At 46.8% G+C, this 27171-nt stretch overlaps 1 protein-coding gene across 2 annotated transcripts in view; it reads right to left on the bottom strand.

Annotated features, from left to right (window-relative positions):
• The window catches only part of LOC102451245 (serine/threonine-protein kinase Chk1), a 75634-nt gene that overhangs the window by 8965 nt on the left and 39498 nt on the right, over positions 1-27171 (bottom strand). The window lies entirely within an intron of this gene.

Genomic DNA, 27171 nt, shown 5'->3' with positions numbered 1-27171 from the left:
AATATACATGCATGGAAGTTAGGTTGCATGGTAGATCACGACAGATAAATGTCAACTAGCTTTGGATTCAGACCTTTAAATACCAGTTGCTCTCTGTGAATCATGCAGTGAGTCAACCAAGTAGACTGAGCAAGAGGGGGTTACTTACCTTGTGCAGTAATGGAGGTTCTTCAAGAAGGTTATCCCTGTGGGTGCTCCACCGTAGGTGTTCGGATGCCACTGCGTGCCTAGGTGGAGATTTTTAGTAGCAGTGCTCTTGGTGGGCTGCGCAGGCCACTACTATGCATGTGCAGCAACCATCCCTTCAGTTCCTTCTCTGCCCTGGAAGGAGAACCTAACAGTTCGAAGCGGGGTGGGGGCGGGGGGGAAGGAAGCACAAGATGAGTAAAAGGGAGACAGGTTGCCTGGAGCCGCAGCTCAGAGCCTTGAAAAACAGTTTCCCCTGTTGGGGCATGTATAGGAGGCGTCTTGAAATGCTCCCGCCTGAGTGTGCTAGCTGCACAGCTCAACCTCTCCCTTTCAGTTCCTCTTTTAGGCCCAAGACAGACAGACTCCAAGCAGAAGGGAGGGCTGTGGAGCACCCACGGGGATACACATCTTAAAGAACAGCTGTTACTGCATGAAGTGAGTAACTTCCCTTTTCTTCTTCGAGTGATGTCGCCATGGATGCTCCAGTGTAGGTGACTACAGAGCAGTATTCAATCCGGGTGGAGGGAGTTGGAGTCACTGTTTAGCGGCGGTGGACAAAACTGCTGTAGCCACTGCTGAATCAGAAATGAATTGTGTTAAGATGGCACAGTGTTTAGTGAAAGTGTGGTCTGATGACTATGTGGCAGCTTGGTAAATGTCTCTTAAAGGACATTGTTAAAAAAGGCCGTGGAAGCCGCTGTAGCTCTAGTAGAATGTACTCACGGTGGATGGTTCATTGGCCAGAGTATGACATCTAACTATGCATGTCGATATCCATTTTGAGATACGTTAGGATGAAATAGATGCACTTCTTGAGTGTTCAGCCATGGAAATAAAGTAATTGAGATTTACAAAATGGTCACGTTCTCTCCAAGAAGGCTAATACTCAGATATCTAGAGTATGTAGGCTAGCATCTTGGTGTGAGGCTTTGCGGAAAAAATAGGTAACACAATGGGTTCATTCATGTGGAATGCTGTATAGACTTTTGGTAAGAATACTAGGTGAGTCTCAGCATGACTCGGTCTTCTGTGAAAACCATGTATGGGGGTTCCGCCATAAGGGAAGTTCCCCTTCTCTCCTCACTGAAGTGACGGCTAGCAAAAAGCAGACTTTCATAAAGAGGAAGGGGAGTGCCACTGTGGCCAGTGGTTCAAAGAGGGGCCTGGTCAGATAACCCAAAACAAGGTTCAAGTCCTATAAGGTGGGGTGGGGTGCTATGGGGTGGATATACGTTGTGGAGGCCTTTAAGAAATCTTTTTGTGACAAGATGAGCAAATATGGAGAAACCAAGCACAGAGGTGTGAAAAGGAGGAAGTTACTCACTTCGTGCAGTAACGATGGTTCTTCGAGGTGTGTCCCCGTGGGTGCTCCACGTCTGGTGTCGGGCTGGTCCCAACGCCGCAAATCGGAGCTTGCCAGAGCTGTGTGTAAGTGGCCGGACTGCGCGCGTACGAGCCGGTTTTGCGCCTTTCATCTGCCGCGCACAGTCCGGTGCCCGCCAGTTCATCTCACCGCCTATCTGAAAGACTGAAAGACAAGATTCTGAAGCAGGGAGGAGGGCGGGTCGTGGAGCACCCACGGGGACACACCTCGAAGAACCATCGTTACTGCATGAAGTGAGTAACTTCCTCTTCTTCTTCGGGTAGTCCCCGTGGGTGCTCCACGTCTGGTGACTCCGAAGCAGTAATCTCAGTTAGACGTGGGCATCGGAATTGGGATTCTGAACACTAGGCAGCACTGCCAAGGCTACCGCTGAGTCAGAGAAGAAGTGCTGAACAATTGCATAATGCCTTGCAAAGGTGGAAGTAGAAGACCAAGTCGCCGCTCGGCAGATGTCCCGCAGAGGGACTCCTTTCACGAAAGCTGCCGACGTAACAACTGCTCGTGTCGAGTGGGCCCTAGGTTGCGACGTGAGCGGCTTCTTACAAATAGTATAGCAAGTTGTAATACAAGAGACAACCAGTTTAGAAATACGTTGAGCAGATAGACTCTCATCCTTAGAAGGCCCTGAAGTCGAAACAAAGAGTCGATCCGTTTTACGCAGAGTACGAGTTCTATCTATATAGAATGCCAAGGCTCTACGAACATCGAGGGTATACAGAAGAGCGTCACGCTGAGAGGTATGAGGTTTAGGCTCATTTATATGAAAATCTGTGCAGACTTTAGGTAGAAAGGCTGGATGAGTCCTCAGTATCACTGATTCTGCGTTGAAGACTGTATAGGGAGGCGTTGACATCAAAGCAGCTAATTTCGCTCACCCTACGTGCCGATGTTATGGCAAGAAGAAAGAGTACCTTCACTGTAAGGGTACGTCTAGACTACATGCCTCTGGCGACAGAGGCATGTAGATTAGGCTACCCGACAGAGTAAAATGAAGCGGCGATTTAAATAATCGCCGCTTCATTTAAATTTACATGGCTGCCGCGTTGAGCCGACAAACAGCTGATTAGCTGTTTGTCGGCTCAGCGCGATAGTCTGGACGCTCCCCTGCCGACGTCAAAGGGAGTTGTCGACAACCCAGGTATGCCTCCTGGGATGAGGCATACCTGGGTTGTCAACAACTCCCTTTGATGTCGGCAGGGGAGCGTCCAGACTATCGCGCTGAGCCGACAAACAGCTGATCAGCTGTTTGTCGGCTCAACGCGGCAGCCATGTAAATTTAAATGAAGCGGCGATTATTTAAATCGCCGCTTCATTTTACTCTGTCGGGTAGCCTAATCTACATGCCTCTGTCGCCAGAGGCATGTAGTCTAGACGTACCCTAAGCATCGACATGGGTACCGTGGCCAACGATTCAAATGGTGGTTGAGTTAGGACATCAAGCACCAAATCAAGACTCCATGCAGGTGGCGGAGGCCTACGCGGTGGGTTAAGGTTAGCCAGTCCTTTGAGAAATCTAGTCATCATCGGATGGGAAAAAACCGACTTGCCTTCAATGGGATAGTGAAAAGCAGCTATCGCCGCCACATGGTCTTTAAGTGATGAGATGGAGAGTCCAGTCAACTGTAGCTGGAGGACATAGTCCAGTAAAACATGTAGTGGTAAAACAAGAGGGTCTAGAAGCGCACCAGCGCACGAACCTAGACCACTTGGACCGGTAAGTTTTCCTGGTGGAATCCTTCCTGCTGTGTAAGAGAACACGCTTCACCTGGTCCAAACAAAGATTCTCGGACGCGCTGAACCATGCACCATCCACGCAGTCAGGTGCAGAGTATCCAGCTTCGGATGAAGAAGGGAGCCTTTCTGTTGCGTGAGCAAGTATGGTAGGTAAGGCAATCGGTGCGGTGGTCATACGGAGAGCTGCAGAAGAGTTGAGTACCATGGCTGTCTGGGCCAAGCTGGGGTTATGAGTATCACTCGTGCCCTGTCCATCACGATCTTCTCGAGTACTCTGGGAATGAGTACAACAGGGGGGAATGCATACAAAAGCAATGTGCCCCAATGAAGGAGAAATGCATCTCCCAGAGAGTGATCGCCCAGTCCTGCTCTGGAACAGTAAGCTCTGCATTTCTCATTGGCACACGTGGCGAACAGATCTATCACCGGAAAGTCCCACCGATGGAAGAGAGGTAAGAGGACATCCGTGCGGATCACCCACTCGTGGTCTTGAGAGAAATGCCTGCTCAGCGCTTCCGCAGTGGTATTGTTCGCACTCGGTAAGTATGACGCGACTATAAAAATGTTATTTTGAATGCACCAGTTCCAGAGGCGGATCGCTTCTGCACAAAGTGAATGGGATCGGGCACCCCCCTGTCTGTTCACATAATACATCGCCACTACATTGTCTGTGAGAATTCTCGTGACAGTGCCTCTTATGTGTAACTTGAAGTGTCTGCAGGCACGAAACACCGCTCGGAGCTCGAGAAGGTTGATATGGAGCATCATCTCCGTCGTGGACCAACGGCTTTGAACTGTTTTTGCGCCCATGTGGGCACCCCAGCCGATGAGAGAAGCGTCTGTGGTTATCTCCACTGACAGCTGTGGAGTGTGAAAGGGGACTCCTGACAGCATGTTGTTGCGATCGGTCCACCATAAGAGGGAGTCTTTAACATGTGCCGGTAGCACCACGGTCTTGCGGATGCTGTGCCTGGTTGGATTGTATACCGTGTTTAGCCAGTGCTGTAGACACCTGAGGTGTAGCCTTGCGTGGCGGACTATGATTGTAGTCGACGCCATATGACCCAGAAGCTGGAGGCATACGTGTACCGGGAGCGTTGGAGCTTGCAAGACTGTTTTTATCAGGTCTTGCATAAGTTGAAAACGCACGACTGGCAGATGAACTTTTTCTGACTGGAAGTCGAGACACGCTCCTATGAAGTTTAGAATTTGTGTTGGTTGCGGCCGTGATTTTTGAATGATCACAATAAGGCCAAGGGAGTCGAACAAATCCCAAGTTGCGACCACCACGTGATGTGCTTCGGACTGGGTGTGTCCCTTGATGAGGCAGTCATCGAGGTAGGGGAAAATGGAGATTCGTGTTCTGCGTAGATGGGCAGCCACTACCGCCAGCATTTTGGAGAACACCCTTGCAGCTGAGATGAGGCCGAAAGGCAGTACCCTGTACTGGAAATGGTCGTCGCCCACTACGAATCTCAGAAAACATCTGTGCGCTATGTGTATTGTCACATGGAAGTATGCGTCCTGCAAATCTAGGACTGTGAACCAGTCTCCTTTGTTTAGTGCTGGCATGATCTTGGCCAGTGTGGTCATTTTGAAGCGCTGCTTTCAGATGAAACGATTTAGACCTCTCAGGTCAAGGATGGGTCTCCACCCCCCGGATTTCTTGGGAACTAGGAAATACCTGGAGTAAAACCCTTTCCCCCGGAATTCGGTGGGTACTCGCTCTATGGCTCCAATCTCGAGCAGATGAAAAACTTCTTCTCGAAGAGCGGCCCTGTGAGATGGGCCCCTGAGAAGGGAGGGGGTGGGAGGGGTAGTAGGTGGGACTGAGGCAAATGGGATCGTAAGGCCTGATAATATGACCTCTAGGACCCATCGGTCCGAGGTAATGCTGGCCCATTGATGAAGAAATGGCCTCAGGTGGTGGTGGAATAAGGTGGTGGCAGGCTTTAGTGTGTTGACCAGTGGAGATGTGTTCGAGTCCCCTGCACAGGAGTCAAACCTGCTGCTTCTGAGGAGGCCGAACTGAAGCGCGGTTCTGCTGCTGACGTTTGCACTGAGGGCGCTGTCTAAATTTCGGTTGGTCAGATCCGCGCTGCTGTTGCTGCTTATAGGAGAAGTAATCATATCTCCTTGGAAAGGGATAGTATTGCCTGCGTTTGAAAAATGGCGTATACATCCCAAGAGACCGAAGGGTAGTACGAGAGTCCTTGCCCGAATGGAGAACCTCATCGGTGGCGGAGGCAAACAGATTTTGACGATTAAAGGGTAAATCTTCCACTTTGGTCTGCAACTCCTTAGGGGCTCCTGCCGACAGTAACCAGGAAGCTCTTCGCATCGCAATACCTGTCGCCATCGCTCGAGCGGCTGTGTCGGCAACGTCCGCGGCGATCTGAAGCGATGTTCTACAGGCAGTGAACCCTTCTGGGACAACTGCTTTAAGGAGAGACCTCTTATTGTCAGGGAGGTGTTGCATAAGTTCCGGAAGCTTGGAGTAGTTGTCAAAGTTATGGTTTGACAAAAGAGCAGCATAATTGGCAACCCGCAGGAGCAAGGTTGAGGAGGAGTAAACTTTTCGGCCAAAATAGTCCAATTTCTTTGTATCCCTATCTGGTAGGGAATTTTTAAAATGGGGCATCTTACTCTTATGGCGAACCACATCCACTATCAGGGAATTTGGCTGTGGGTGACTGAACAGAAAATCCAAACATTTGGATGGGACAAAATACTTCTTATCCACTTTCTTATTGGTGGGTGGTATTGATGTTGGCGTCTGCCAGATGTCCTGTGCTACCTCCATGATAGCATCATCTATTGGGAGGGCAATCTTTCGTTGCTGTTTGGAATGTAAATTCTTGAATAACTTATGCTGTTTAACCTGGGACTCAGTAAGCTGTACTTCCTGGGATTGTGCGACACGTTTAAAGAGGTCTTAGAATTCTTTAAGATCATCAGGAGGAGACGTTTCGCTCAGAGACACCAGTTCATCCCTCGAAGGCACAGGTGAGCAGGCATTAGGAGACATGTCCAGGTCAGTTTCTGAGAGTTGTCCTTCCTCTAAGTCTGACATTTATGATTGGGATACCAAAGAACGAGAAGGTATCGTACGTCGTAGTGGGGAGTGTTTGAGAATCTCTGAATGACCGGAGAGTGGGCTAACAGACCGACAGGAACATGGAGACCTGCGATGAGATCGATAGTTACTGTGATGAGATGATTCAATATAGTAAGGTCCATGATGGTGGGTATAACATTGGTAAGACCATGCAGGTGACGAATGTCTAGAAGACCTAGTACTGCTATATCTGACATAATGGGTGCTTCGTGAACGAATCGGTGAGCGAGAGCATCTTGTAGGAGAACGAGATCTTAGAACATCCGTGGTGTGAGCAGCTACGCTCTCTATAATAATGGCGACGAGATGAGAGACTTCGGTGATGATATTCCCTCTGCTCTCTTGTATGACATGTAGAAGCACCAGGGTGAGGAGATGGATCCCAAGAAAACCCTGGGGAGGTACGCAGGGAGATTTCCTGGGTATTTGATTTTGATACTGGAAGCTGTCCAGAGCCTGGAGACTGAAGGGTTAAAGGCTCAGAAGGGAGAATCTGGGCAGGAGTATGCTGCTCCGGTGCTGGTGCTGAGGACAGCTCCGTGTGAGGAGCAGTCATTGCAGGCATTTCAGCACCCGGTGCGGACAGGTCCGGTGCCGCTGTAGCTGGCCCTTTAAGAAGCCCCTGTGCAGATTGCGGTGCCGGCGGCTGCCGCGATCAGAGAAATGCCGGCCGGTTTCTTTGCAGTAGGAGCACGGGTTACCCTTGAGCCCGAGGTACCCGGCTATCACCTGCGCTCACCCGCGATTGCGGAGCAGCAGGCAGGGAATGAGTGGGGGAGGCTCTCTTCATTTTGGGTGAAGGCACAGCCTCGGAAGGAGCCCTCCGCTTTTCAGCTGTGGGGTCTGAGGCAGAGGATCCTGAAGCAGTGGAAGGAAGGAGAGCCTTATTGAACAGGATCTCTTTTAAACGACGCTCCCGCTCCTTGTGGGCTCTGGTCGTCAGGCTGGCACAGTGGGTGCACTTTTGGGGGATATGTGCCTCCCCAAGGCAACGGACACAAGCCGAGTGCCCATCTGACACTGGCATTGGCTGAGCACACCTGGAACATTTTTTAAAACCAGGGGAGCCCGGCATTTTGCACTGTGAGAGGGCTGACAGTTAGCGCCTCCTAAATGCCGCCTTTTTTTTGTCCTTCACCGGCTTTCTTTCCCTTATACTTCTTTATCACAAAAGTTATTATTTCTTTCTCTTTTTTTGTTGTTTGCTTTGTTTAACTGTTAGTTTAAAACATTAAGAGTAACAGGGAGAAACGGTGAATGAGGGGAATGTCTTTCCTGCGGTCTGCTTGTTCGGGTTTTCTCTCAGCGTGTTTTTTTTTTTTTTTTAAACAAGGAGCCCGCAACCCGAGCTGATGAGGAACGGTTTTAATCTTTTCAAATTTCCCCTCAGGTAGCTGCCTGAAGGAGAAGGAGAAGCTCTGTTTGAGGAGAAAGGGGGAGCTCATCTGTGACCCAAGGCGGATGAGAAGAACTGGAGGGTGCCGGACCGCACGCGGCAGATGAAAGGCGCGAAACCGGCTCGCTCGCGCGCGGTCCAGCCACTCACACACAGCTCTGGCAAGCTCCGATTTGCGGCGCCGGGACCAGCCCGACACCAGACGTGGAGCACCCACGGGGACTACCCGAAGAACTGTTATTGCGGAGAGATGGACCCTTAGAGAAGACAGCGAAAGCCCCATTGTCTTAAGATCTAGCACATAGTCAAAGATGGTGTTCAGTGGGGACGTTCAAAGGTCTATGTTGGCTCTCTGACACCACTGGGAGAACCGTGTCCATTTTTGCAGTTAATTTTTTTGTGTAGACAGTCTCCTGCTATGGCGGAGAAAATACTTCACGTGCTGAGAACATCGGTCTTTTACTTCTGATGAAGAGAATGTAGCTGTGGGTGAAGCCTCTTCCTGTTGTTCTGAGAAAGAAGATCCGCTCGAAGTGGTAATGGCTAGGGAGGTTGAACCACGAGTCAGGTATGGGTACCAAGTCTGGCGTGACCATGACGGAACTATCAGGATGACAAAAGCCCCGTCCATGTGGATTTTGTTTGTGTAGGACTCTGGGAATAAGTGATATGGGGGGAAGCATAATCCAGAGGGCTGTCCATTTGATCAGAAATACATCTCATAGACTCATAGACTTTAAGGTCAGAAGGGACCATTATGATCATCTAGTCTGACCCCCTGCACAGTGCAGGCCACAGAATTTCACCCACCCCTCCCAGAATAATCCTCTCACCTATATCTCAGATATTGAAGCCTTCAAATACTTTGAAGACCCCAAGATGCAGAGAATCCTCTAGCTGTGATCTGTACCCTATGTTACAGAGGAAGGCGAAAAACCTCCAGGGCCTCTGCCAATCTACCCTGGAGGAAAATTCCTTCCTGACCCCAAATATGGCGATCAGCTAAACCCTGAGCATGTGGGCAAGACTCATCAGCCAGACACCCAGAAAGTTCTCTATAGTAACTCCTATCATCCCTCCATTGACCTATTCCCACTGATAATGAATGGTCAAGTAGTTACCAAGATCATGTTATCTCAAACCATCCCCTTCATAAACCCATCTAGTTTAATCTTGATGTCTGCTAGATCTTTTGCCCCCACTACTTCCCTTGGAAGGCCATTCCAGAACCTCACTCCTTTAATGGTTAGAAACCTGCATCTAATCTCAAATCTAAACTTCCTACTAGCCAGCTTATATCCATTTGTTCTTTTGTCCACATTGGTATTAAGCTTAAATAATTCCTCTCCCTCCCTGGTATTTATCCCTCTAATATATTTAAAAAGTGCAATCATGTCCCCCCTCAGCCTTCTTTTGGTTAAAGTAAACAAGCCAAGCTCCTTGAGTCTCCTTTCATAAGACAGGTTTTTCCATTCCTCGGATCATCCTAGTGGCCCTTCTTTGTACCTGTTCCAGTTTGAATTCATCCTTCTTAAACATGGGAGACCAGAACTGCACACAGTATTCCAAATGGGGTCTCACCAATGCCTTGTATAATGGCACTAACAGCTCCTTATCCCTACTGGAAATACCTCGCCTAATACATCCCAAGATCGTATTAGCCTTTTTCACGGCCAAGTCACAATGGCGGCTCATAGTCATTCTATAATCAACCAGGACTCCGAGGTCCTTCTCCTCCTCCGTTACTTCCAACTGATGTGTCCCCAGCTTATAACTAAAATTCTTGTTGTTAATCCCTAAATGCATAACCTTACACTTTTCACTATTAAATTTCATCCTATTGCTATCACTCCAATTTACAAGGTCATCCAGATCTTCCTGTATGATATCCCGATCCTTTTCTGAATTGGCAATAGCTCCCAACTTTGTGCCATCCGCAAATATTATTAGGACACTTTCACTTTTGGTGCCAAGATCAGCAATAAAAAGATTAAATAAAATTGGCCCCAAAACTGATCCCTGAGGAACTCTGCTAGTAACCTTCCTCCAACCCGACAGTTCACCTTTCAATATGACCCGCTGTAGTCTCCCTTTTAACCAGTTGCTTATCCACCGCTCAACTTTCATATTAATCCCTATCTTTTCCAATTTAACCAATAATTCCCCATGTGGTACTGTATCAAATGCCTTACTAAAGTTGAGGTAGATTAGATCCACTGCATTTCCTTTATCTAAAAAAACCTGTTACTTTCTCAAAAAAGGAGATCGGGTTGGTTTGGCACGATCTGCCTTTTGTAAAACCATGTTGTAATTTGTCCCAATTGCCATTAGCCTCAATGTCTGTAGCTACTTTCTCCTTCAAAAATTTTTTCCAGGATCTTACATACTAAAGATGTCAAACTAACAGGCCTATAGTTACCTGGGTTGCTTTTTTTCCCTCTCTTAAAAATCGGAACTATATTAGCAATTCTCCAGTCAAATGGTACAACCCCTGAGTTTAGAGATTTATTAAAAAAATTTTGCTAATGGACCTGCAAGTTCATGTGCCAGTTCCTTTAATATTCTTGGATGAAAATTATCTGGGCCCCCCGATTTACTCCCATTAAGCTGTTCAAGTTTGGCTTTTACCTCGGATATGGTAATATCTACCTCCATATCTTTAGTCCCATTTGTTAACTTACCATTATCCCTAAGCTCTTCATTAGCCTCATTAAAGACTGATGCAAAGTATTTGTTCAAATATTGGGCCATTCCTAGATTATCCTTAACCTCCACTCCATCCTTAGTAATTAGCGGTCCTACTTCTTTTTTTGTTTTTTTCCTATTTAAATGGCTATAAAACCTTTTACTATTGGTTTTAATTCCCTTTGCAAGGTCCAACTCTACCTGACTTTTAGCCTCTCTCACTTTGTCCCTACATGCTCTAACCTCAATAAGGTAGCTTTCTTTACTGATCCCTCCCATTTTCCACTCCTTACATGCTTTCTGCTTTTTCTTAATCACCTCTCTGAGATGCTTGCTCATCCAGCTTGGTCTAACACACCTGCCTATAAATTTTTTCCCTTTTCTAGGGATACAGGCTTCTGACAGCTTCTGCAACTTTAACTTAAAATAATTCCAGGCCTCTTCCACTTTAAAATCCATAATTTCTTTAGTCCAATCAACTTCCCTAACTAATTTCCTTAATTTATTAAAGTTAGCCCTTTTGAAATCAAAAACCCTAGTCTCAGATTTATTTGTTTATCCTTCCATTTAATTTAAACTGAATTAGCTCATGATCACTCGAGCCAAGGTTGTCTCCTACAACCATTTCATCTATGAGGTCCTCGCTACTCACCAAAACCAAATCTAAAATAGCATCCCCCCTTGTTGGTTCAGCAACTACTTGATGAAGGAATTCATCAGCTATCACATCTAGGAAAATCTGAGCCCTATTATTATTACTAGCACTTGTTCTCCAGTCTATATCTGGAAAGTTGAAATCTCCCATGATTACGCAGTTTCCATGAGTATTTACTTCATTAAAAACATTAAAGAGGTCTCTATCCATATCCAAATTGGATCCTGGTGGTCTATAACACACCCCAAGCACTATCCCAGGGGAGGATCTGATAGTTTTCTTCCCCAAATGTGATTTTTGCCCAAACGGACTCTGTCTTCTCCATTCCATCACTTTTTATTTCTTTATAATCTACCTCATCTTTGATATACAATGCGACTCCACCACCTTTACCCTTATTTCTGTCTTTCCTAAACAGCACATACCCTTCAATACCTGTACTCCAGTCATGCCTAGTATTCCACCATGTTTCAGTTATTCCTATAATATCTGGTTTCACTTCCTGGACCAATAGCTCTAGTTCCTCCTTTTTGTTTCCTAGGCTCCTCGCATTGGTGTACAAACATCTGAATTTTTGCTGTTTGGCCTCATTCACATTCTTTACCCAATTTGGCATGGACGTTATACCTCCAAAATGACCTATTAGACTAGTATCCACCCCACCCTTCCTCATGTTCATTCTCCTACCCCCAACTATATCCTTTCTTACTTCGTTTTCCTCCTTCTCAGTGTTAAAATCTGGCATAGAGATTACCTGGGCATCTCCCAACCATCTCCCCCAAGTTCCTAGTTTCAAGCTCTCAATCAGTTCAGCAGGCCTCCATCCTAGAAGTCTACTTCCCTCCCTACTTAGGTGAAGTCCATCACTAGAGAACAGTCCTCTGTCCATAAACGCCTCCCAGTGACCATACATCCCAAAGCCCTCCTTATAGCACCACTGCCTAAGCCATCTATTGATCATCATAATCCTGTCACATCTTAGTTGCCCTTCTCTAGGAACAGGCAGAATCCCACTAAAGATCACCTGAGCCTCAATTTTCTTGAGCATCCTCCCCAGCCTAGCATAGTCTCCCTTAATTCGGTCCAGCGAGAATCTAGCCATATCATTTGTTCCTACATGATGGATGATCAATGGATTCCTTCCTGCTCCCTTAATAATCCTCTTCAACCTCAGTTCCACATCTCGTATCTTAGCACCTGGCAGACAGCACACCCTTCTATTCTCTGGATCTATTCTTCTCAATAAGGAGTCCCCAATCACATAGACCTGCCTTTTCCTAGTGACAGTGAAATTCTCTGGTCTATCTCTAGCTTCCTCTGGCTGCAAGTCCTTGCCATTCCTATTTTCCCTTGTAATCCTCTTTAACCCATCCTGTATCCTCCTAATGCTCATTATTGGTGTTGTCTCCATTAAGTCTTCCCCTTTATCTATGGGACTAGCCACTCTTCTCTTCTTCCTCACCCTTCTTCATTCTCCAGCTCCACATACCTGTTCTTGTGCTCTATTTTTCCTTCACTGACCCATCTTTTCCTCTGCCTGGTTCTCTGAGTCACATGCTTCCACTGTCCATTTTCTTCGCCCAGCAGTCTCCCCTCTGAGGCCCTTGATCCTGCTTCCATCTGCATATCTAAACTTTCCCCTTCAGCCACGTCATGCCTTTGCCCCATCATCTGCTCAAACTCCTATGGAATGTTTACCAATCCCGCTCGGGAACAGAATTGGGGGCATTTAGTAATCTTGGGAGAAGCAAAGAGGTCTATTGATGGCCACCCCCACTGGTTGAATACTGAGTTGGTGACCTTGTAATTCCCATTTGTGATCCATGGTGAATTTGCAGTTCAGGGAGTCTGCTTTGGTGTTGCTGGCCCCAGGTAGGTAAGATGCTACAAGTGTGACCCGGTTGAGGATGTACTAATTCCATAGGCGGATAGCTTCTGCGCATAGGGAGTGGGTACCACCTTGTCTATTATATAAAACATCATAGAGATGTTGTCCGTCAGGATGCAGACTGTACAACGTGCAATGGTATCTCGTTCAGAGACCATCTGCCCTGGACCACTAGTAATTCATATGGGCTCCCCAGCCAAGGAGAGACATGTCTGTGGTAATTTGTATAGTGGGCTCCATTTGGTAGAATGGGACGCCCCGCCAGATGACTGTACGGTGATGTTTACCATTGCAAAGATGCGAGAACGTTTGGTGGTATGGTAACTTTGTTTCGAGAGTGTTGAGATGGGATGTACACTGTTGCAATCCAGAGCTGAAAGCAGATGAAGTGTAGACAGGCATGATGGACCATGTAAGCAGTTGCAGCCATGTGACCCATGAACCGGACGTAGGTGAGTATCATGGTAGTCATGGATATCATGTTTATCATGTCTTCTATAGTTATGAATCATTGTCAAGGTAAGTATGCGTGAACTGTGACTGAATCTAGACAGGCGCCGATAAACTCTATGTCTTGGACTGGGTGCAGTGTTGATTTCTGTTAGTTGATTAGAAGGCCTAGACGACTGAGGAGGGTTCTGGTTATGTTTATCATGGAGGTGGTTTCCTCCCGTGATGCCCCTTTTATCAGGCAGTTGAGGTAAGGAAAGATGATGTGTTGTTGCCTGAGGTATGCAGCAATGACTGCTAGTACCTTGGAAAATACCCAGGGAGCTGATGAAAGACCAAAAGGTAGGATTTTGTATTGAGAATGGTCTGGTCTAAGAGTAAAGTATAGGTAAAGCCTGTGTGCTGGATGGATGGCAACATGAAAGTAAGCATCTTGCAGGTTGAGGGCTGCAAACCAGTCCCCTTGATCTAATGCCGGAATAATTGTCGTGAGTGTGACCATCTTGAATCGGTGTTTCTTGAGAAATTTGTTCAGTTTGCAGAGGTCGAGGATTGGTCTCCAACCCCTAGTTTTTTTTCTCGCGAAGTAGTAATTTGAGTGTTTCCTGGGGTACCCTCTCTATGGCCCCAATCTCTTGTTTTAGTAGGATCTCATGAGAAGGGTCCCTAAAGAGGGACAGGGTAGGCGGTAGGGTGTGTATGTGGGGGGGAGGGGAGGGTAGCAGTAAATGGGATAGTATATCTTACTTAAATTATTTCCAGCACCCAGTGGTCTGATGTTATGGACTACCATTGTGGTAGGAAGGGGCGCAAATGGTGGGTAAAAAGATGGCCATGTTGTCTTGGCATTAGATCGTGAGGGAGGTCTTGCGGACCCTTGACCACACCCTCAAATCTGCTGTTTTGTAGCTTGGTTAGTAGAGGGGTGACCCTGGTTAGAATGCCTTCTCTGTGCCCACTGTCTCGGGCTGGTATCTTCATATGGTCTCTGTGGTAATCCATTATATTGACTATATCTGTTGTGGTTATGGGCGGGGGAGGAGGACGGTATATTTTTTCCACCTGTAGGATGGGGTATACATTCCCAAAGTGCAGAGCGTAGTCCTTGAATCTTTACTATTGTGCAGAACTTAGTCTGTCATAGCTGCGGCCAACTTCAATTTATCAAATGGCAAGTCTTCCACTTTAGACTGAAGTTCACAGGGAACACCAGAGGCCAGTAGCCAGGAAGCCTTGGGCATTACCACCACAGTAGCTGTCGCACTAGCTGCAGTATCAGTGACATCCAACGCAGTTTGTAGAGTGGTGCAGGAGACTGTATGACCCTCATGGATTACTGCTTTGAGAATAGGTCTTTTCGACTCAGGGAGGTATTGCATGAGATCTCCCAATTTGGAATAGTTATCAAAATTGTGGTTTGCCAAAAGGGCAGAGTAATTTGAAATTCTCAAATGTAGCGTGGAAAAGAGAGTAGATTTTTCTGCCAAAGAGATCTCACTTCTTACGAGCTTTGTCTTGATTACAAGGACCTATACTATTGCAAATTAGATCTCTGCTGGACTGATTCCAAAGAGTTCGCTTTGGGGGGGGGGGGGTGTGAACAGAAATTCTGTCTTTTAGGGGAACAAAATATTTTCTGCCTACCCTTTTGTTGGTAGGTTGAATAGATGCAGGTGTTTTCCATAGTTCATCCGACTTTTCCATAATTGCCTCATCTATAAGTAAAGAGTGTCTTCCTGTGTAATGTAGGGTGTCGATTTTTTAATAAGTGGTGCTGTTTCTTCTGCACTTCTTGGAGGGAAACTTGTTGGTTTGCCACCACTCTTTTAAAGAACTCCTGGAATTGTTTAAGATTATCTGTTGGGCAAGTGTCAGATGGTATGACCGTTTGTGATGGAGAGTTATCTGATTGGAGCACATCGAGTGCGTGAGTGTCTGTGTCTTTGTCAGGAACTTGACCCTCCTCCTCCTCTGAGTCTTCTGTAGGAGGCAGGGATCGGGCTGCGGGCAAGCTTCTTTTTGCTGGGGTTGAGTGAACTGAGGACCAGTATTTATATGGGTCCCAGTGTTCCCAAGGCACCCACTGTGGTGAGTAAAGTGCGGGTGGGTAAGCCCAATATTAGTGCCAAGGGCGTTGATGTGGTCCAGCTCTATAACAGTACAAGCGTGACCTCATCAGCGATGTATGCCGTGAGGAGAATACGGTCAACTGATCATCAAGAGGTAAAGGGCTATGGTGAGACAACAGCAGAAATTTTAACATGTGAGGAGAGCCCCTGGCAGAGGACCTTGTGGGTGACAGACCTGCAGAAGGAGGACATGAGTATTGATGCTTGCTCTGTTTTTCAACATTTTATTTCGGTATCTCAGGTGCTGCCTGGCTCAGCCCAGGGTCCATGAGCACTGCTGGCATGGGTGCACACGGTGCTGTTGGAGCAGGTGCCGCTTTAACTGAGTGAGCCGCTTTTCCTTGTAGCTTCATGGTGCCAGTTTCTCATGCGGTGCCGAACGTGTGGAATGCTCCCGGGCTTCTGCCGGCACCAAGGAAGCACGCACCAGTCCAGGTGCTAGCCCTGAAGCTCTCCCAGCTGCTTTGGTAGTGGGGGTCCCCATGGTGCTCCAGGTCTCTGCCCTGCTAATTCTTGGGGAGAAGGAAGAGGGAAGACCGCATGATGGTGAGGATCTCTTTTTTGAAGTTTTCCTGGGGAGTGGGGAAGTAGGCCTTTTTGAGGCGAGTCTTTCTACGGTCGGGAGGTATTCTCAGCCGGCTGTAAAGCTTTATCAAATAGGATGATCCTGAGGCGGTGCTCTCTATCTTTTCTGGCTCTCACCTTGAGGGAGAAACAATGGTTACATCTTTGTGGTGTGTGGGTTTCCCCCAAACACCGTATACATAATGAATGGCCCTCTGATACAGGCATGGACTCCCAGCACTCCTCTCAGTTTTTAAAGCCTGAGGAGCCCAACCATAATTTGGTTGTTTAAGGTGCAATCTCGTTATTTCCTTTCTTCTTGTCTTTCTCTTTTCTCTTTCCTCTTTTTTTTTTTTTTTTTTGAGACGGGGAAGAGCCAGAAGAAGCATGGTTCATGGAGGCACTGAGCGGGAAGCTGCGTTCAAATCCCCTGAGGAGAGAATTTGTGTGTGTGTGTGCGCGCGCACGCATGTGTGTGTGTGTGTGTGTGTGTGTGTGTGTGAAAATGAACAAGGGAAACTATCTAATAACTTGTGGAAAAGTAAGAGAGGTAATAGGCTGACAGGGAAATATTAAATTAAATTAAAAAATTAAATTAATGGAGATTGCCTATCTCCTAGAATTGGAAGGGACCTTGAAAAGTCATTGAATCCAGTCCCCTGCCTTCATAGCAGGAACAAGTACCATCCCTGACACATTTTTGCCCCCAAATCTCTAAATGGCCTCTGCAAGGATTGAACTCACAACCCTGGATTTAGCAGGCCAATGCTCAAACCACTGAGCTGTCCCTGTCTGCTAATGAGGGCAGTTAAAGAAGAACTGAAAAGCAGGGGCTGAGCCACACAGCTAGCACACTTGAGCAGGATCATCTCGAGACGCCTCCTGCGCACGTGTAGTCCAACGGAGGGAACTGCTTTGTGTGGCTCTGGGCAACCCGTCACCTACAGTGGAGCACCCATGGGGACATCACTCGAAGAAGAGAGGGTTCTTCTTCAAGGAGTGTCTCTGTAGGCACTCCACCTTAGAGGACTAAAAAGCAGTACCCCTGAAGGAGGTGGGTGCTTCGGTTAGGTGTTATTGTGCACCATATTGAGGATGGTGTGTCCAAAATGGGTATCCTGAGAGGGGTGACTGTCCAGAGCATAGTGCTTTGCGGAGGACCATGTTGCCGCTCTACAAGTGTCCATGAGCAGGATACCGAACATATAGGCCGTGGAGGCCAAGCTGAGTGGGCTTACAGCTGAAAAGGTTGTCCACTAGTGGAGTAAGTTAATCTGATGCACTCTAGTATCCACCTAGATATCCTCTGAGTTGAAACTGGCAGGCTCAGATACCTCTCCATGGTGGAGACAAATAGTCTGTTTTGTGGAATGGTTTAGTTCTGTCCAAATAAAAGGAAATCACCTGATGGGTGTGGAGTGTGCGCAGCATAGCTTCCTGCACGCTGACGTTGGACTTCAGGAAAAATACAGGTAAGTTTATGGGCTTGTTACAGTGAACGGGGGTGGACACTTTGGGAGGAACTTTGGAGGAGGATGTAGAACAATCTTACCTTTGTGGAATATCATGAATAGAGGGTCTGCCATGATATCACCGATCTCATTAACTCTCCTAGCAGATGCCAGCACTACCAACAAGGCCACTTTCATGGATAGGTGGAGCACGGAGCACATTGCCATAGGCTCAAATGGGTTAGCAATGAGAGCATGCAGATCCAAGTTAAAGTCCCATGCCAGATAGGGGGCCTGTTAGGTGGGTAAGTATTCTTTGCTCTGTCCATCGTGAGAACCTCTGCTATTTGTAAAGGTAAGATTTTCTCGATGTCCTGAGACCGCTGCGTAAAATCTGTTTGACTTATTCTGAGCACATTGCTTCTAGAGAGGTGAGCCATTGGAGGAACCACTCATGGAGGTAGAATGCCTGTAGATTGAGATGGCAAAGGCACCCGTACTCCTGGATCAGGAGATGAGGAAGAAGTAGGAGACACCATAGTTGTTCCATGAACATCTGAATTAGGTAAGTATACCAAGTCTGCCTTGGCCAGTCTGAGGCTATAAGGATTACTGTTACTGCCTCTGCTCTGATTTTGTGGTCCACTCTGGGGATGAGAGGGATAGGAGGGTAAAAAAGGAAGGTATGTCTACACTAGTCCCCAGTTTGATCTAGGGAGGCTAATGAGGGTGACCGAAATTGCAAATGAAGCGCGGGATTTAAATATCATTAGCATGTTCCTGGCCGGTCGCCGTTTTAGAAATTGACTAGCCCGAAGTAACTGCCCGCGTCTACACACGGCAGTGAAACGGGATTCCGAATTAAAGCCCTAAATCGAATTCGCTGTTATTCCTCCTGCAATGAGGTTTACCAGCTAATTCGATTTAGGGCTTTAATTCAGAAACTCGTTTCACTGCCGCGTGTAGATGTGGGAAGTTACTTCGGGCTAGTCAATTTCTAAAATGGCAACCGGCCGGGAACATGCTAATGAAACGCGGGATACTTAAATCCCGCACTTCATTTGCAATTTCGGTCTCCCTCATTAGCCTCGCTAGATCAAGCTAGGGGGCTAGTGTAGACATACCTGGAAAGTGTTGTGTTCCATTGTATTGGAAATGTGTCTCCCAGGGAATGCTTGTCAATGTCTGCATATGAACAGCACTGGACACTTTTTGTTGGCATTGGTTGCAAACAAGCCCACTGTGGGGAACCCCCAAAAAGTAAACATCTGTTGTAGGATTATTGGATCCATTTCCCATTCATGATTGGCCTTGAAATTCCTGCTGAGGTTGTCTGCAGTGAAATTGTCTTTGCCTAGTAGGTATGAGGCCTGCAGGTATATGTAGTGCACTATGCATCAAGTCTAGAGGCAGACAGCTTCCCTGCATAAATGGTAGGATTTGGACTCTCCTTGTCTACTGATGTAAAACATTGCTGCCTAGTTGTCCGTAAAAGTCTGAACTGTGCATCTGTGTATTCGATGTAGGAAGTGTTGGCATGCATAGAATATCGCTCTGAGCTCCAGAACATTTAATGTGCAGGCTGGATTTCTGATGGGACCATCGACCTCGAGTCATGAATGGGCCTGAGTTCCCCAACCGAGAAGAGATGCATCCATCATGATGGTTGTGGATGGGGTACATTTGCAAAAAGGCATCCCAGCGCACATTTTTGGGGTCTGGCCACCAATATAGGGAACATTTGATTCTGATTGGGACTGACACCAGTTTGGAAATGGAGTTGTGTCATGGCCTATACACTGTCCTGAGCCAGTGCTTCATTTTGTCTCACATGAAGCCTGGTGTATAATACCACTGATGTGGCTACAGCCATGTGCCCCAGTAGTTGTAGACAAGTCCTCACAGTTGTATGTGAGGTGGTCTGGAGAGCTGTTATGAGGTCCTTGATAGTGTGGAAACTGCTGAGGTAGACAAGCTATGGCCCTCACACTGTCAAAGTGAGCTCCATTGTCTGAGATGGCTGAAATTTGCATTTGGAGATGTTTATCTGTAACCCTAGAGTGTGAAACAAAGATCTGGTCAGAGACTGTTTTTTGCATATCCAAGCTTGTGTTGGCTCTTATCAGACAGTCGTCCAGGTGTGGGAATATAGAGACTCCTTGCCTGAGTAGATGTGCAGCAACGACCACTAGCACCTTTGAGAATACTCTTAGGGCTGTGAAAAGTCCAAACGGAAGCACTGTATATTGGAAGCGTGCCCCACCAACTGTGAATCTGAGATATTTACAATGAGCAGGGTGAACGGACACATGAAAATAAACATCCTAAAGGTTGAGAGTCGATAATTGTCTTTGGTGAAGGCAGGAATTATGGTGGATAGGGTGACCATTTTGAATCGTTGTGGTCGTATATGTCTGTTGAGTCTCCTGAGGTCGAGAATTGGTCTCTACCCACCTACTCCCTGACTTCTTTGCAGTGAGGAAGTAGTAGGAGTAGAATCCTTTCTCTTTGTATTGCTGTGGTATGTGTTCCACTGCACTGAGATGGAGATGATGTTCAACCTCCTGGAAGAGGATGGTCTCGTGATATGGGTCCCTGAAGAGGGACGGGAAAGGTGGGTGAGGTGGAGGAGTAGAAGAAAAGGGGAAGCAGTACCCATTCTTTTCAATGTCCAGTACCCATCTGTCGGTAGTGATGGAAGACCATTGGTGGTAAAAGGGTGCTAGACATTGCCAGAATAGACGAAGGAGGTAAGGTTGCCCTGAGCAAGGAGATGTTACCGATCTCCAACATAACCTTCAAAATGTTTGTCTTGAAGTAGGCGGTTGGGAGGTGGAGGGTTGGTCAGAACTTTGTCTTCTCCTAGGCTGAAAGATGTTGGTCTGTACCTCCGAGTAAAACTTCTGCCCTGTTTACGTTTTACTGCAGGGACATGAATACCAAGAGTCTTCCAAGGTAGTGCGGAAATCCTTCAGGGAGTTGAAGGTAGGCATTCACTGTGCCAGCAAAGAGTTTAGATCCCTGAAAAGAGAGTTCTTCGACCGTGGCCTGAACCTCACATGGGAAGCCAGACAGGTATAGCCATGACAACCTCCTCATCACCACTGCAGTCACAATAGATCAGGATAGTGTCAAAAGCATTAAGCGTGGCTTTAAGGGCTGTGTGTGCTATCAAGGTGCCCTCATTAATACTGGCCCTGAATGGGTCTCTTTTGTCATCAGCACTTCAATAAAATGTGTCATTTCCTCGAAGATGTGGTGTGTGTACTTGGCCAGCATGGCTGTATCGTTCGTTATGTGTAGCTGCAGGGCCGCAGAAGAATATGCCTTGCTCCCCATGAAGTCAAGGCGTTTCCATTCTTTTTCATATGGGGTGGTTCTGGGCACAGCCTGTTTGCCCCTTTGGTTCACTGCATCAACCACTATGGAATGCGAGAATAAAAAAATCAGCACTTTGGGATGTAACATAATACTTGTAGTCTGACCTTTTGCAGACAGGCGGTATAATAGCTGGTGTTTGGCAAAGCACTTTAGCTGTATCCATAGGAAGTGCTGGCTTAACTGCTGGAGACGCATGTAGGATATTAGTTTATGTTAAGTCTCAGGGAGGTTAACCAATGACACTTCAAGGATCTCTGCTACCCTTCTGTACAGATCTTGAAAGGATTTAAAGTCATCCCCCGCTGTGGGAGGGGGGAGGCATCAGAGTATCATCAGGAGAAGACGATGATATATGTATTGGTGGGTGCGAAGGAACTGCAGACTTTTCATCAGGTGCAGGAGGCTCATCCTCCTCTTGATACTGAGATGTGTCCAGTGATGGTACAATCATGGTTGGTTGCGGCAGCATGTGTTGAAGCTGCTGGATCCTGTAAGGAACCCAGGGATCCCAGTATGGCCAGTTAGCTGGCATAAGGACTGGAGGCGGGACTCACTGGGGTAGTTGCCATTGGGGTGCTGGTGGTTGCATCTGGTGCTGATGTTGCAACTGAAGTTGTTTGGGTGAAGAGTGCCTTGATGCATGAGCTCTAACAAGGGGTTTCTCATCCTTGTCGCTTGACAAAGGCAGTGCTGAGCATGCAGGAGTGGATAAAATATAGCATTATTCAGGACTGAATAATGGAGTGGTCAGCTCAGACATCACTCTGAGCTCAACTGCTGTTAGCAGGACCGGCACTGGTAGCGATGGTACTGCCAGAGCTAAAGATAGCAGTACCACAGCTACCTGTGGTGCCAACAGTACCAAATGCGCAGCAGGTTTCTTTTGGGCTTTCTGGACCAGAGGAAGCGTACATACCAACAGCGTGGTGGGTACTTTGGTCTGTTTTGGTGCTGACAGAGCATTTTTGTGATGCGTCTTTGATTTGGTCTTTTTAGGTGCTGAGTCAGAGGCATGTGGTGCCATCAGTGCTAACTTTGACTTGTCCATTGCCCTGTCAGTCATCTTTGCAAGGTCCTTGGATCCTCGGGAGCCATGATCTCATGATGGTCCTGGTGCCTCCCTGTCCTGGGCCCTAGAGCGGGTTGGTACAGGAGGTATTTTAGGTGTTGGCCCCTGTTTTATTGAGGGAGAGTCACCTTTGCCCAAAGAGTGAAACCTCTTTCTGGATGGGTCTAGGGAAGAGTCTCGAATGGCAGAGGCAGACAGGGCTGCCTTCTCAGACACAGCCACAGGTGAGAGCTGCCGAAGTGGAGTAGCGTGCTCTGGGTCGGAGGCCTGCCTTGCAATACTTTCTAGGGAGATCAACTTCAGTTGTAGCTTCCTGGCCTTCTGCATGCAGGCCGTCAACTGCTTACAATGCTGGCAGTGAGCTGTGCTGGCAATGACCCAGGCACCGAACACACTGAGTGCTCATCTGAAATAGGAATAGAGAGGTATCGTTTGAAGCCTGGGGAATCTAGCATCCCAGGGGGGAGGATTATTAAAGCAATGAAAAATAGCCTGAACCAAGCAAAAATTGAATTTTTTTTTTTAAAACAATGAACTTTAACTGTGTAACTATCAACTGCAAAACAAACTGAAAACTAACAAGTAACTATGGCTATACTACTCTAAAATAGAAATCTATATTGGAGAGCACAGCAGTTCCAAGTGATGCTGGTGGCAGCAGAGAAGGAACTGAAGGAATGGTTGCTGCACATGCCACCTGCTCCATGTGTGAGGCACACCAGAGAGTACTGCCACCAAAAATCGCTGACTAGGCCATGTACTACATCGAACATTCTTTGTGCTGTCCTGTGTCCAGGAAGAGTCAACACAATGCTTTTGAAAACTACAGCCTACCATGTGTATTTCACAAAACCCAATAAATGTGCATCACAGCCCTCAGTGATAATATCAACTTACAAACCATAAGCAACTATTTTTAAGATGCTCTACTAGGCTATTTTTCCTTATCTGCTGCTAATGTCTCAATCCTTTGCTTCACTGTGTTACTGGAGAGTGGCATTGAGTTTGCCCTAGGCTATGCTTACAGTGGCATAGTTGCATTGATACTATGCATTACCACTGTAAGATCACTAGCGTAGCTGCATTATGCCAATGAAAAGGAGCTCTCCTGTGTCAAACATAACAAAATCAACTCTACAAGTAGCAGTAGGTATGCTGGGAAGAGAGCTGTATACGAGTGCTTATGCCAGCAAAATTTATGTAATACAGAGTGTGGTTTTTTTTTTTCACACCCCTCAGTGACAAAAGTTTTTCTAATGAAAACATGGCCTCACTTTCTCACATATTATATTCAGCATATTGACTATAGCTAGCAAAATCAAAGTCTTTCTAACTGTGTGAGGTCTCTTGGCCTGTGCAATATGGTCTGTAACTTCAAATGACGACTTTTGAGTTTGAACTACAGTGACTGATGCAAAAGTTATTTTTTCTAGCACTGGGAAAATGACCTTGGTTTTCCCTCTGCGTTCCTTGCAAAATATTTCAAAGTATTGCTTAAATTTATTAGGGGTGATGCTTTCACTTGAAAACCCAGTGTGACGTAGCAGACGTTTGGTCTTTCTTCATTCTTGACCAAAACACTGGAGAAACCATAATCTATGAAAACATTATATTTGCAAGTACATATCTTGAACTCTTGTTTTTTATTCACTACTGCATTACTTGACTCATTGCTGGAGGTTGAAGCAGAGGCTCTGTAAAAATGAGTTCCATTGTTCCTCTTATCACACATCAGAAAGACAAAGTCACTAGGTAAGCAAATGAGGCCAGGACAGAAGACAATTCTGTGTGGGCACAAGGCAAGACAAGATGATTCTTAACCAAATGCCAACAAGGCACTCAAAGGTGGAATGGGCTCTTAAGGAGCTTATAAAACCACTGTAAATTATCCATCTCAGAAGAGGCTAGCACAGGCTCCTATTAGCTTGAACAAGAGAGGATGTTCTGTTGATAAAGCTGATGCCCACAGATAAGAATCAAGTCCCTCAGCTGGATGCTTGCACAGCTGAATGGTGCAAATGGGAAAATTGCCAACTGCATAGCCAATGCATCTGGGCCTACATAAATGCAGTTTTAATCTACAAAATAGTGGCCTCCACACAATGAGATCTCATACACACCATACCGGCCCAGTGTTCATGGAGCATGTCTGTATACATGTGTGATCAGACTGCATCATCTCACAGGTCATATTTGACCTGTTGGACTTACAATGCCATTTCCTGATGGCCCACAGTTTGGGAACCACTAGAATACATACACACATTTAAAAACAGGAATTTGCATTACAGAACTTTTAATAAAGAGCCACTTTACAATCAGGCAGTGTCTAGACTGGCATGATTTTCTGGAAATACTTTTAATGGAAAAGTTTTCCGTTAAAAGCATTTTCGAAAAAGCGCATCTAGATTGGCAGGATGCATTTCCGCAAAAGCACTTTTTGCGGAAAAGTGTCCGTGGCCAATCTAGACGCACTTTTCCGCAAAAAAGCCCCGATCGCCATTTTCGCAATCGGAGCTTTTTTGCGGAAAACAGTACTGTGCTGTCTACACTGGCCCTTTTGCGCAAAAGTCTTTCAGAAAAAGACTTTTGCCCGAACGGGAGCAGCATAGTATTTCCGGAATAGCACTGACAATCTTACATGAGATCGGCAGTGCTTTTCCGGAAATTCAAGCAGCCAGTGTAGACAGCTGGCAAGTTTTTCTGGAAAAGCAGCTGATTTTCTGGAAAAACTTGCCGGTCTAGACACAGCCTCAATGTTTAGACACTGACAGTCAGGCTAGAGGGCTACAAGAGAGTAAATGGAAGGGGAATATATAAACTCTAGATTAAATAAATCCCTACTCCCAGGGCAGACTAAGGAAGACTGATTCAAAACTAGCAAGAACCACACAGAATCAGAGCAACCACACAGAATCAGAGCAATCAGGCCAATTACACCTGAAACCAATTAGGTGGCTTCCAGACTAGGGATGCTAAAAGGCAGGTTTTCAACTAAGCAAGTAGTCAATAGAATTATCATCAGACTACTCGGTTAGTCAATAGGCCAGGTGTGGGACTAAACCCCACTGCGGCTCTGCAACTTAAAAGGTACTAGGACCCAGGTAGCCGGCCCCTGCCCACACCATAGAGGCAGCAGCAGAGGGGGAGGGAGGAAAGAGTAGGTGGCACTGCAAAGACAGGGCTGAGGGAAATAGGTTAAGCTGGCTCTCCCCCCCCCCCCCCGCCAACACCAGCTCCTGCTTCCCTCCCCCCACTTGATGCCTCTGAGTAGTCAACTAGTCAATTACTCCCTTAGATCCCTATTCCAGTCTTAAGGGAGCCAGACTAAGCAGAACATCTGGGGGCCCAATAAGAACCAGTTGAGACTGCTTTAAAAAAAGCTTTCCTTCTGTTTGCTCAGTGTGAGAGGAAGGAACTGACGAGAGAAAGTGTTGTGGAAAGTCTGTGAGGAGAAAGTGCAAGCAGGTACCAGAAGGAAAAACCTGTGTAAAGAAGGTGCTGGGGAAGGCTGTGCGGAAGTGGCCCAGAGATTCATAGTTGTCACAAAGATGTTACCAGAGGCATTATAGACAGCTGCTATCACAGGTCCCAAGACTGGAAACCAGAGTAGAGGATGGGCCAGGGTCCTTCCCCTCCCCCCCCCCCATCACCAACTCCCCATTTCAGTACTATAAAGGGATTGGTTTTAAGACAAGGGGTTGCCCTACTTTGTATCACTTTGTATCACTTGAAGTGGTCACAGAGACTATGAAGTTTGGTCTCCTCTTTTTTTCCCATGCTGGCCAATGATGAGAGTAGCTCAACAAACAGGTGTCTAATCGAGGGCTGCTGTGAAACACTCAGGTAAATAATCCACCTGAAAGCATGGGACCCCCAAGGTTGAGAGAGGAGCTTTATCACCACATACACAGTCCTGTGGGTGTGGACAGAGTTGAATACTGTGTATTAGGGATGTTAAATTTAGATTAATGGGCTAATCGAATAGTTGATGTAATTTACACTTCAAAAGGCAAAGTGCTGGTTCCGTGCTCTGCACAGCATTTCAAAATAGCAGTGCTGAATGCAGCCCAGGGTCCCCAGCTGATCCCAGGCTCCAGGCAGCGCTGCTACTTTAAACACCCTATCCTCCCCCCCCCACCCCCGCTTGCTGCCTCTTTTTTATAGAGGCAGCAAGGGGGAGGAGAGGAGTGACTCATCAACTAGGGTGTTGACTATCCAATAAACATTTGCCTATTGGATAGTTGACTAGTCGTTCACATCCCTACTGTGTATGTGTTTGCTAATTCATGGCATGTTCAACAGATGGAAATTATTAAGGATCTCCCTGCAGCGTTTTAATGTACTGCAGAATTTGGGGAAAAGAGAAGTTACTTACTCTGTACAGTAACAATCGTTCTTTGATACGTGTGTCCCCATGGGTACTCCACTGTTGGTATCGGGCTCATCCCAGCACCACGGATCAGACTTTCAAGCAGTGATCAGGCAGGGTGTGCATGCACATGCGGAGAGCGGCGTTCCTGCCTCTGAAGTAGCGTGCAAAACCCGCTTCCCCTTCGTTTCTTCTTTGACGCCCTCGTGGGCTATTATTATTGCCTGAAGAAGGGGAGAGGAGGATGAGTAATGAAGCACCCACAGGGACGGATATCTCGAAGAACAATCGTTACTGCACAGAGTGAGTAACTTCTCTTCTTCAAGTGATGTCCCATGAGTGCTCCACTGTTGGTGACTATGTAGCAATGCCCATTTAGATGGATGGTGGGCTTCAGTTAATTGCTACAGATTTGTGGAGTGAACCACAGTGGCTACTGCAGTATCTGTTGTGGAGCATGGCGTAATCGCATAATGCTTTATGAAGGCGTGAGTGGTTGACCATGTTGCTGGTCTGCATATTTCCTGGAGTGAGACTCCCTTGAGGAAAGCAGTTGATGTCACCATCCCTCTGGTGGAATAGGCCTTCGGAGCCGCTGGAAATGCCATATTCTGGAGTGAGTAGTAGGTAGTAATGCAGAATGTTGTCAGTTTTGATATGTGCTGAGAAGACAGTGGTTTTCCCTTGGACCTTTCTGCCAGAGATA

Source organism: Pelodiscus sinensis, chromosome 26 (genome assembly GCF_049634645.1).
Source record: "Pelodiscus sinensis isolate JC-2024 chromosome 26, ASM4963464v1, whole genome shotgun sequence".
Lineage (NCBI taxonomy): Eukaryota > Metazoa > Chordata > Testudines > Trionychidae > Pelodiscus > Pelodiscus sinensis.
Note: the sequence above shows the minus strand (reverse complement) of the source record. Positions and strands in the feature narration are given on the sequence as shown.